The following is a 13,509-nucleotide window of genomic DNA, read 5'->3' on the forward strand; positions in this document are numbered from 1 at the left end:
AATAAACAAATAACTCTTTAAAAAGTCACTGCCACATTATATCAAAATATTCTTAAAATTAGTAAATACAGGGATCGGTAAGTAGACACGGAACACTTTTCCAAAACTGTCTGATTTTTCACAATCTCAGTGATTTTCTTATAAGACCAGTAGTAAATATCTTAGGCACTGAGAATCTAAGACTCAATCTATAGACGGAAACATGGGAACTTTGTCTTCCTGCCTGAATTTGCAAATCCACAGAGGACTTTGTCTTCTGCTCTGGTCTTCCTTGTTTACGCTGTCATCCTCATCTGACCGTTTAGTGAAACTTCTCTTACATATTTTATTTTTTGGTTAAATTGTTCTCCTTTTATGAGGAATTTCTGACACAACAAAACAAGGCATACCCTTTCCCCTTTATTTCCTATTCTCTCCAAAGCTTCCGTAAGTGTCCCAGCACAATAATAAAGTATAGACATATTGGATTTGAAGCAATCCAATATAATAGGAAATGAGATGGAAAGTTTCAAGTCACTTTGACTATTTTCCTCAGTCCTATAGAAAAAAAAATTGTATGAACTCCATCTCCTTTCAGAAGCAGCTTTCTTGTAGCTATGACTCAACCAGAAAAGGGATCCTAAATAAATCGTTCACCTAATTTTTAAGAGCAAAATTATGAAAGCTCAGCTGATTTACGTAGAAATATTCGGGGAAGGATGTGCCGATAACTATGCAGAGGTGGGTGACACGGGCGCAAGCGACGCGGATAGCCCCCATAGATCGAAGGCGGAGCATGTATTGGAAATCCTTTGCCAATCTTAAAGCAAGATGAGGAACCTGCCTCCTTGTGACCGCAGCAAATTGCCATTTGTTTTCTCTCTTTCTTTTTCTTTTTTGGTTATTCATTTTATTTTGTCTTTCTTATATCTCCTCTCTCTTTTCTGTTTACTTTTGTGAGTCGTAGTGACTCTGTAGCTATTCACATCTAGTTAGCATATGAAATATCTCTTTTATTTTTTTTTTCAATTTACCAAGACAGACATATGCCCTTGCTCCAAAAGCAACCCCTCCTCTGTCTCCACCCTGCAAAAACACATCAAACTCCCTAAATCCTTCTCTCTGTACTTCATTGGGATACTCCTGCATCATGAATTCTATGGATAATCTGCAAATCTCCCTGGACATACAAGAATGATGATTTTTCAGACCACAAGCAGCAAAGGGGACAAGGGACAATTGGGGCCTGGCCTCACAAGCAATGGTAGGTACGTGATCTCACAGCAGGAATTCCATTTAATACTCACCAGCTGTGTGAACAATAGGCCCTTTTGTTCCTCTCACTACTGAACTACTGAACACAAGGTGAACTAGTTTTAGGGAAGCTTTAGTTATAGGGAAGGTACTAGCTTGCTCCTTGAATTTGGGATTCTCTATCATACTTACTCACTGCAATAACTTTGAAATACAATAAGAATAGCTTAGCTCCACAGACATATTAAGCCTGTGTATTCATGATGAAACTTCACATGATATACTTTCCAGCTACCATACCATTTAATATGGTTGTCAGGCTTGCTACCTACTGAATGTTGGGGTCAGTGTGTTTTCTGTAACAATGTGGTTTGCTTTTCTACATTTTCCATGTTAGTACTGAAATGAGATTGTATGGATTGACCTTTAATTGGTCTTTCATATGTTCCTAGATTCTCAAAGAAGAGTTGGAGGTATTATGTAATAGCCATGTATATATTTATTCGTATGTCTTATGATTCAAGTTTCCTCTGCTGTTTAAAAACCTGTGATCTCACAGGATTTGCTTTAGTGAATTCAGATTAAGCTCCTTCCTCCTTTTTATTTGGGTTTTTAAGCAATGAATCGTATTTTGGTTTTTGGAAGAAGCAGGTTCCATAACATTTTTTTTTAATTTTGCCCTTACCCTGAACAGTGAAACACTCCATTGCATCACATCTCAGACACACACACTGAATGTTCAGTCATTTTCAAAGTCCTAACTGAAACATTACTTTCACCAAGAACCATTATATTCTCCTTAACTTCTCTCTTAGATCAGAAGCTTACTATATATTAAACACAGTGCCTCTGACAGTGGGCTTTTTGTTTAATTCTACAAAAGATGCAGCACAGTTATTTTAAAAGAAAAGGCAAAGAGTCATTGAGAGAAAGAGAGTAAAATAAAACCAGAAATAAAAAATTCAGAATACTTGCATATGAGCATTGATGGTGACGGTGGTTTCTCAGTAAAGATACAGCTCTGCTAAGGGGTGCTCAGTTATTAAAAACAGCACTGTGATTCTATGAAAACATTCTCACTTGGAGAAGAAGCCTGCCTGTGGCATACAAATATCCAACTCCCTAATTTCTCTATATTTCTTCTAAAGAAATATAACACTCGTGCTGTTTTTTCTTTTCCCCTTCTATCTGCCTCTTGAATCTCCAATCCTCTTTTGATGGACATGCAAAATTGAATTACCAAACAAACAAAAAAATGTTTTTAAACCTAAGCACCAACAACCCTTATCATCAAACACTGTCTTGCCACTGCCATCTTGTGGGCAGCATGCTGTCCTGCAGTGCTCTGGTCAATCAAGGGCCTAAAGCCAGAATCGTCTACAAGTCAAAGGTACAAACCATAGTCAGACACTCAGAAGGAGTCAGGAAGTCCTCTGCTGCTGGCCTCCTCTGGATGTCACCACCAGCTTAATAGAGACACGTATATGTGATATGGATATACTCATAATAATATATGTATGTATACATGTATATATATGTTTATATATATACGCATACATACACATCAAACTTTTCAAAAAACGTACTTCAAGACCACAATACAGAACATACAACAGATTCTGTTGTATAATAAAATTCATTACGTGAATTACAATGTGAAAGTATAAGATTATACTCTTTTATATTTCAGGGAGGTTATTTATGCACACCTTTCTCATCTCTTGGCAGAGATCACACGATTTAGCAAATGACTGTTGGTCTCATTCTTGTGACTCATAACCTCTCAGCCTCATCACAACTATTTTCTCTTTTCATTCTACCTCAGCACCAACTGATAAATTAAGCAATTTGGATTTAACGGTCAATATCTTACGATGTAAATAACATTGGATTCCCTTTTGCCAACTGAAAGGCATATAAATATTTACATATATATATTCCTTTGGCCCTGAAATTCTAAATACTTTATTTCACTTTGGTTTCAGCCAGGAGGTTGGAATCATCATCACTGATGTTAGAATCCAGCTCAAGGGTTCATGTGACACTACTGACATTTAGCGAGTTAATTTTGGGGAGTGCTAATGGGTGGATGGAGAGAGCACTGATCGCTGTATGTTCATAGAATGCATGGCTGCATACTTAGGCCCAATCCTCCACATGCCAGTAACATCCATCTTGCTTCCCAGGTGACACACTGAATTTGTATCCATTGGGAAAGGGGAGAAGGAAGGTTACCCAACACAGAATGAAAGTCTTTTAAGAACGGAATCTCTGGTTATTTTCATAGTATGTCCTGTTCTACCTCTTATCTAAATAAACTCTCTGATAGAGTACAGTGTAATTTTGAAAAGTGTGTGTGTAAATGGGGAGGATGTCACGGTTTTTACGATCCATCCCACCATGGGTAGGAGATTGCAGAAACAACCAGAAAGCTGCTGGGCACAAATAGACCTCATGTCTGAGTGCCTGGGTTCAAGCCTTCGATCCATTCTGACTTCTTTTTCAGTTAGTGTAAACTCTGGAGGGCAACAAAGACACACCCAGTAAATTGGTCCTTTATGGTCACACAAGAGACCCAGATCAAGTTTCAGATGCCTAGTTTTTTTGAAGATTTATGTTTTATTGGAAAGGCAGATTACCAGAGAAATGGAAAGACAGAGGTCTTCCACCTGCAAAGGGCTGCAACTGTCAGCCTGAGCCAATTCAAAGTCAGGAAACAGCCGCTTATTCTGGGCCTCCCACGCAGGTGCAGGGAACCAGTGGTTTTGCCCATCCTCTGCTGTTTTCTCAGGCCAGCCATAGCAGGGAGCTGAATGGTATGTGGAACAGCTGGGACATGAACTGACACCCATATGATATTCCGATGCTTGATGGTAGAGGGTTAACCAGTTGAGCTATCATGCTGGTACCTAGGTGACTGGCTTTTAACTGGTATATCCTGGTGCAGAAGGTAGATATTTGAGAATCAGTGAATAAAACAGCAGGAATCTTTTCTCTATCTCTCCTTCAGTGTCTATGTGTGTTGTATGTATGTCTGTCTCATTGTGCCCTAACTTTTTAAATACGAACAAATAAATGTTTTTTTTTAAAATGGAAAGTTACAAATATTACCCCCAGCCTCAAGACATATTAACATAACAGTAGCTATCTAAATCTTTTTAATTAATATGACCTTTTTTTAATTCCCTAATCAGATATTTTTGACAAATCAGTCAAAAAATACTATTGTGTCCAAGAGTCTCTCAATTAAGCCAGCCACTTTTTGGCTTTCCAACTGTCATCAGAGCCTTGTCATTTCAGCTCATATTAATTTCTGCAAAGAACACAGTGTTACTTAACAGGGAGACAGGTCGCATGAGCATACGTAGTAAAATGAGATTTGAACTTCACTGGGCAGGGTGGACTCTGGAGTCAGAAGTGAAGAGGAGAAAGAGAGGTGAGACCGAAAAGGGCACCTGTGGTCCACAATATCAAACAAGACATGTGGTGACAGTATGGTAGTCAAAGACTAATAACTGGTTGATCATTAAAACCCCTCCTGATTATGGGATAACAAGGGTAGGAATACCTTTCTGGAAGATTTTGTTTTCCTGTGTTATGAAGAATGTTCAATGACTGCATTATAAACTTTTGTGAGTCTCTACGCTGCTTGACTGTACCTTGGAGTCTCACAGGGTTGGGATGTACCTTGGAGTCGCACAGGATTGGGAAGGGAGTAAGAATTACAATTTGTTCAAGAGCTTCTGTATTTCATCTACACACATAGTTCACGTTTTCATTTGTCATGAAGCACTGCACACTCATCCTTGCAGAATAAAACCATCTAACTTAAGAATCTTGTGAACAAGAAGGACACAGATGTGTTAGGGTAATTTTTGGTTGGAAGGAAGTTGCCAAATTGAATAGCAGTTATTGCTGACTCCCATCTCACCATTTAGATGTGTCACATCTGTTTCTCACTAAAATCTACTTTGAAAAAGATATGTGCAAATAATATACAAATAAAAATTGCCATTGTTCACCAATCCACTCCTTCAAGAAAGATGTCTTCTTAAATCAAAGCTAAAGGTTTTTTAAGAGTTATTAATTTATTTGATGTGGATGATAGAATGGTCCGGACCCTGTATCAGCACTTGCACACAAGAATTAGGTCTGAGATCACCTCAGGTGTGATTTCTTTCAGGGTCCCCCAAACTGAACTGCTGTACTCAGAATTCCAACCATGGAGAGAGTGGCAGGCCCTGTGATCTGACAGTGGAGTGCATGTGTCTGCATGGGGCCTCCTCGCTTACTGAAGATGGTGCGGTGGACAGCATACTCAGATGCACATGGAGGATTTGGCAGTCCAGTGTAAACTGGGGAGGATATCTGGTACCACAGCAGAGGAAGGAGGACAGAACAAACTACTCAACTACCCCAGCAAAGCTTGACAGAAAATATCTGGGCAAATGGAGATTCTAAGGTAGGCTGTCGCAGCCAATGGACCTTGGAAAAGTCTCCTCATCCTTGGATCTGTGAGATCAGCAGCACGTAAGAGCTATGGAAACCACTCAAGCAAAACCCTTGGAGCATGCTCCACATTGGGGACCCTGGCATGACATCAGGTGGCCATTCCCCATCCCCAGGTACTGAGGCAGTTGGGATGATGGGCATGGCTTCCCACTTTTCTCCCTTGTTACCCTAGATATAGGATGAAGATAAGGAAGGTGTGGAAATAGTGATTTCACCCATTCTCCCCTAATCTTGACCCTTCCCACCCAATCAACTATGTAAACATCATCAAAAATAAAATTAAAGTTATTAATTTATTTGAAAATATTACAGAGAAAAACAGAGAGACAGAGAGAATCTTTCAGACTTGTTCCAAAAGGCTGCAATGAAGCCAGGAGCTGCATTCAAATCTTCTTGTTTGCAGCAGCCCAGTCATTTGGACATTTATTTATTTATTTATTTATTTTGGTGCCTCCACAGGCATATTAGCAGGAAACTGAATTAAAAGGAGGAAAGTGAGGATTTTTTAAAAAGATTTATTTATTTTATTACAAAGTCAGATATACAGAGAGGAGGAGAGACAGAGAGGAAGATCTTCCATACGATGTTTCACTCCCCAAGTGAGCCGCAATGGGCCGGTGCTGCGCCGATCCGAAGCCAGGAACCAGGAACCTCTTCCGGGTCTCCCACGTGGCTACAGGGTCCCAATGCCTTGGGCCGTCCTCAACTGCTTTCCCAGGCCACAAGCAGGGAGCTGGATGGGAAGTGGAACTGCTGGGATTAGAACCGGCGCCCATATGGGATCCCGGGGCATTCAAGGCAAGGACTTTAGCCGCTAGGCCACGCCGCCAGGCCCGAAAGTGAGGATTTGATCTCAGCCCTCATATGGGATAACAGTGATACAGTTGGGTGCTTAACCTGTGCCAGCCACTACAGCTAAAGCTTCTAAGCTACTAGTTCAGAATCACTTCAGACAGTTGAAGCCAGGGTACAGCAGGCTGGGCCTCCACCTGCGGTGATGGCATCCTATATGGGCACTTATTCAAGTCATGGTCACTCTAGTACTGATTCATCTTGCTCCATGGATGGACTGAGAAAGCAGCAAATGATGGCCAACCTCATGTGCCCCTGCACCCAACATGGAAGAGCTAGTGAGGATACTGGCTCATGGCTTTGGACCAAGCCAATTCCAGTGGTCATCTGGGAAGCGAACTAGCAGATGTAAGATCTCTTTGTCTCTCCTCATACTGTAGCTCTTCCTTTCAAATAAAATCAATACATCTTAAGTAAAATAGAAGGAAAAGAAAAACACTGGTTCTGGCACACTGTTGAAAATATATAGGAAAAATATTTTTTTGATGTAGGAAAGTTCAGCCCTACATGTTCAGATCAGAAGTTTAACACAAGGAAAAAATGTCTATGTATTGTTTAGGATGCAATGCTTATTTCCATTTTCACCCAAAGTTTGAAAAACTAAGGTAGTGGGCCCAGGGACAGTAGTTTAGTGGCTAAAGTTCTCACGTTTCAAGTGCCGGGATGCCATATGGGTGCCAGTTTTAATCCCGGTAGCACCACTTCCCATTCAGCTTTTTGCTGGAAGCTAGGGAAAGCAGTAGAGGATGGCCCAAAGTCTTGAGACCTTGCACCCCTGTGGGAGACTCAGAGAAGACTCCTGGCTCCTGGCTTTGGATCAGCTCAGTTCTGACAATTGTGGTCACTTGGGGAGTGAACCAGTGAAGAAAGGATCTTTTTCTCTGTATGTCTCTCCTTTTCTCTGTAAATCTGCATTTCTAATAAAAAATAAATAAATCTGAATAAATAAATAATGTATGCACACACTAATTAATAATAGGGCACAATGCATCTATGATGTCATATGCAATTGTTACCCTGGTGAATTGCTAATGAGGCAACTACAGCTTTATAGAAAAATTTTATATAAAACTCAAGAATACACCTAGCCTCACAAATTGTTCTCATAAATTAGTAAGTATATATACCTACAAAAATGAAAGTGGGTTGTGCAAATAAGGTACAGCATGCAAAACAAGTTAGGTGCAAAAGACAAGGAAGACAGAACGTCTCCTGCTTCTTAGGGGTCAAGAATCTTACATGGAAGGGATGGAAATAGGACCTTTTACTGCAGCAATGAAACAGGGAGGAAATAATCTCTGTGAGAGGCAGGCATATTGATAATAGGACATATGGGGACAGAAGCACAAGCAATCAGTTCTCACAGAGAGGTCAAGCTGGAATTGGAAAAAGTGTCAGTATTTTCATAAGCAACCAAGAAAAAAGGTGTGTTTCAAATGAAGAAAGCAACGGAAGCAAAACCAAAGAGATGGAAAAGAAATCTGAGGGAAGGGCAACTATTGCTGTGAGTCCTCAGGATACAAGATGACACATCACGAAAGGTGGGGTGAGAGAATAAATTTTGAACTTAACATCGATGGAAAAGGGCCATCTTTCTGGCATATTGGGCAAAGGTACTTCTTGTGACATGGCCATGCCAAATTAGAGTGCCAGTTTGAGTCCCAGTTGCTCCATGTCGAGTTTCTAATGATGCACCTGGAAAAGCAGCAGAAGATGGTCCCGGGGCTTGTGCCCCTTCTTCCTACCTGGGAGATGAGCCTGGGGCTTCAGGTTCCTACATCCGTCTAGCCCATCCTGGGCACCAACTGGGGAACGGGCCAGCTCGTTCTCTCTGTGTCTCTGTGTCTCTCCATGCATTTTTCTCTTCTCGCCCCTTGAATTTTAAGCTATCTAACCAAATAAATCTTCAAAATAATTGAAGATTTTCAAAGATTCACCTATAGCCTTTAGGGATATAATAACCATAATATTATATATATAGTATATTCAATGTAGTTCTATATTTAATATACAAATGATATATTCAATATATTATCTATATTTCTTCTCTTTTGTACATACATACACATTCATAAAACATAGATTAGATATATTTATACATACAAATAAAATATTTATATGGCAGTATTTATATGTGACTATGATACAATAGTATGAAACAAGTAATGTACAAATCACCTTGATTAACTGATTTTAATTTACTGGTACAATTGATACGCATGCATATACATAAGCACACACATCAACTGAAATTTGACTGGAAGGCCAGGTATGACAGCTTAATTCTGCTTCCAAGTGCTGGCATACCGTATGGATACCAATTAAAGTGCCCCAGCTGCTCCACTTCCCATCCAGCTCCCTGCTTGAGGCCTGGGAAAGCAGTAGAGGATGGCCCATGGCCTTGGTACCCTGTACCCACATGGGAGACCCAGAAGAAGCTCCTGGCTCCTGGCTCAGCTCAGCTCTGGCCACTGTAGCTATTTGGAGAGTGAACCACAGGATGAAAAAAAGATTTTTTTCTCTCTTTTTCTCCTTTCTCTCTATCGAACTGCCTATTTTTAAAGATTTATTTATTTTTATTGGAAAGGTAGATCAGATTTACAGAGAGAAGGACAGACAGAGAGAAAGATCTTCTGTCTGCTGGTTCACTCCCCAAATCACCCCAACAGCTGAAGCTAAGCTAATCTGAAACCAAGAGCCTGGCACTCCTTCAGGGTTTCCCACTTGGGGGTAGGGTCCCAAGGCTTCTGGCCATCTTCAACTGATTTCTCAGGCAACAAACAAGGAGCTGGATGAGAAGAGGAGCAGCTGGGCCCGGAACTGGCACCCACATAGGATCTTTGTGCCTGCAAGTTGAGGATTCAGTCATTTAGCCATCATGCCGGGCCCTGTAAATCTACCTTTCTAACAAAAAAATAAATAAATAAATCTTAACAACATATAATCAAGTTCACTGCAAAAATGAAAACCTCTATACGGAATTTATTAGAATAAAAACAACTAATAAGAAAAGCATAATCACATGTGATGGATTTGTTCCAACTGATTTAAATTGGTATGTCCTTTTGTAACTAATATTGGAAAGCTTTCACAAGATGTAATTCTTTTCCTGTGTTATTTATGAATTCTAATATCATATACATATATGTTATTAAGTCTGCTTTAAACTATCCGATGTTGCAAGCAAATTAACGCAAGGCACTGAAGTACCATTTTACATTTTGTTACACGTTACTTCTCTCTGTTCACTTCCTTTCCCCTTCGGCACTGTATGTTGTCTTCCGGTGTCATAGTCCTTCCCACCAGCGTCTCCCTCCCTCTTTTCTTGGCTCCACATATTTTAGATTTCTCAGTCAAATGTCGGAAGCCTGAGAGTTACTTTTATCAAATCCAGGAAGGAGTGGAGATCTGAGTGAAGAAGCAGACAATGTGCCCCTTGCTCCACCAACTGATTGTCCTCATTCGAATGATCATCTCAGCCTTCCTCTTTCTATATTCATAAGGAGATTAAAAAAAAAAATTCCACATGGGGTTGAGACTAAGTTCAAATATTATCTACATCATTGAAATGTTACTGAGCTGTTCAATGGTGATGATAGCCTGGTTATATAACATTACTATCAGACCTCATTTTAACGCAATACTGATAAATGATTATATGAGCACAATTTATGTTTTCCTTTTAAGTCAGCTTGCAAAATAAGAATGAATATCAAACTGTTGATAAATATTCTGATGCTCTTCTTAAGATACTTCATTAAGGAGATTTTAGTTTCTGGCAACTTTGCCCATGCAGGTTCATTGATCAGGTACCAGATGCCTTCCCTTTGCCTCTCAGAGTCAGTTCCCATCTTCTGAGGTTGTCTCTCCATCAATAGACTCAGACTGAATCACCTTGGACCAGGCCCATCAAAGGTTTTATTGCCAATGTCACTGAGTCCATTTGCAACCTAATTAATCTTTGTTTGTGATGCCTCAAAACAGCACACACATAGCCTTAATTGCTACAACCTCACACACACTGGGGACCACAAACAGAGATTAAGCAGACGCCGATGCACCCCGCGACTCCTGTATTAGCATCATTTACTGCAAGATTAATGAGAGAAGCTGAGAAAGCCAGAAGTATGGAATAGAACTAGAAGCTTGGACTACAGAAAACTTTCCATGCCACTTAAATAAGGTCACTACCTAACTATTAGTCTCAGGCCCTTGGGGGAACATTATGGACATTTTTATACACTTGAATATATTATTTTGCTGTCACTGAGTTTTTAAAAGTTTTTACTCAATACTAATATTGTTTTAACAAGCGCATAGCATTGAGACAAGCATTTTAAATGTTCAAATGAACTATTTCATAAAGAAATCAATGCATATATACGTGCATGCAATTTTCTGTATATAATTCATTATGCTTTTATGCCAGACACAGTGCTCTAAAAAAGGTTAAGACAGCAAGAGGGAAGTATTTACTGATCTGAAAAGAAAGCATGCTTGCAGGGGCAGAGCAGCAATAACGATAGAGGTAGAGAACAGTCAGTGCTGTATCTAGAATAGACAAGGGATTTAATTGGAAATGAAGAGCCAAGCCTGCCTTCATGGTGTAGTCAGGGTTAAACCACTGCCAGCAATGCTAGTATCACCTATGGCCACTGGCTAGAGTAAAGACTGCCCCTCTTCAGATTCAGCTCTGTGCTAACGGTCTAGACAAAGTAACGAAGGCAGCCCAAATATCTGAGCCCTGCCACCCGTGTGGGAGAGCCAGGAGATGCTCCTGCTTCCTTCTTTGGGCCCGGTTTAGCCCCAGGTGTTGCAGCTGTCTGGGGAGTGAGCCAACAGATGGAAGATCTCTTTGTAATGGCTGTGACTTTCAAATAAATAAATCTTTTTAAAAAATAGAAAGGAATGAGGATATAAGATTCCACTAATACACTGATGTGAAGATAAAGGACACTGTGTGACTATGTTATTCTGTGGTCAAAAAAGGAAATTGTGGAATGATTGAACTCTCTGGACTGCCACATTAAGTTCACATTTGGAAAAATGATGTTTGGCAAACACGGGTTAGGATTACAGGTGGGTAAAACCAGAAGGGCCATACTTAGGTGATCAGTTAGGCAGTTTGGATAGCAAATGATATTTCTAAAGTGGTTCTGATACAATCATATAATACGATAGAAAGTAGCAAATCTATTTGACATAAGATGATTGAGATGGCACAGATCAGTGAACCTGAGGTAGGAGAAGAATCAGTTATCAAAGATCAATCCCCTACCCCACTGTCAAAAGAGATTAGTGTAACTGAAAATTCCCTATGATTACAGGTCCATGTTAGACTTGGTGAAACCAACATACAACTTTTACTAAACAAACACATTATTATTTGCATTAATATCATAAATTCCAAAAAATAAATTAGAACAAGCCTGTTTTCCTCTTGGCTTAGAAAAACAACTTCTCAAAACCACAAAATTCAAGGATTTTGCATTAAAAGTACCAACCCAGGAAACATTTCAGGGAGAAAAATCAGTACTTTCAGAGGGATAGATTCTCTTTGTAGGGAGCAGCTTCTAAGTGCCAGAACAAAAATTATGTAATGTGGGTGTTCTGACAGTGCAGTCAAGTTAGATTAATTGTAATAAACAAAAATTGTCACTAAAGTTCTTAACTTATGCTGTCTAATACTGTGTGAATACATTTTATTTCCTAACATTATGAAACAGCCAAGAGTGTAATAAATTACTTACCTAAGCCCTTTGAGGATTTTTGCATAATTTACCAAAACAAATTGATTTTAGCGGAAAAGCTGCTAATTTACATGGGTAGGAAGTGTTTTCCTTGGTGTGATGAATTTAATTTCAATTTCCCTGTTTGCATGAATTCACTCCAGCAATTCATCACTGCTAGATTAAACTACAACTATGTTTTACTTGAGTAAACCACTAACATTCAATATATATGAATGAAAATAAATTGTCCTCATAGTCTCACTATATAATGTATACAATGTATAATTGTTAAGTTAGAATACACAATTTTAAATATGAAAACAATCACATGCATACATTTAAAATATGAATAGAGAAGTGGTGCACCATTATTAAATTGGAATTCAAGATCTTTTTATTCTCTCTCTTTTAAAAAATTCTCATTGACTTGAGAGCTAGAGAGACAAAGAGATAAAGGAAGAAAAACAGACTAATAAAATAGAGTGTGTCCTAACCCACTGGTTTATTCCTCTAATTGCCCATATCGCTGGCAAAAAGTAAGAACCCAGAACCCAATGCAGCTCTTCCATGTAAGCAGCAGGGACTCAGCTAATTAAACCATGACTTACTGTCTTTCTAGTCCCGTAGTCACAACAGCTTGAAATGGGAGTTGAGGTAAGGCTTAAGCTCAACTACTTCAATGTGATTGTGTAATGTTGGTCCTATCCACCATGTCAAAGGCCTTCACCTTTTTATATTGTAAGAGAAGAAAGAGATACACATTTTTAGGGTTCAGAATAACTTCCAACTTACATCTTGGTTCCCTACTCATATTGTTAAATCAACAAATATACTACTTTGGGGAAGGGAGGGAATTCTGGTAACTTAAACTAACTGAATTCGTTATTATATTTCTTTAGGTCAGAATCTGGGAGTGGCTAATGGAGTGCTGTTGCTCTAAAGTCTCTTACAAGGTCACAGTCAAGCAGTTGGCTGTGGTCTCAGCCACCTCCAGGACTGAGTGGAACTGCAGAGTTAACTGCCAAGCCCACTCACGTGGTTGTTGGCAGGCCACAGTTTCTTGCTGATTTTTGGCTGTAGACTTTCATTTCTTGCTGCATGATCCTCTCCATAGGCAACCTAAGTATCCTCACAAAATGGCAATTTGCAATTTGCCTTGCCCAAAGTGGGTGGAAGTGAA

This window comes from Ochotona princeps, chromosome 16 (genome assembly GCF_030435755.1).
Source record: "Ochotona princeps isolate mOchPri1 chromosome 16, mOchPri1.hap1, whole genome shotgun sequence".
NCBI lineage: Eukaryota > Metazoa > Chordata > Mammalia > Lagomorpha > Ochotonidae > Ochotona > Ochotona princeps.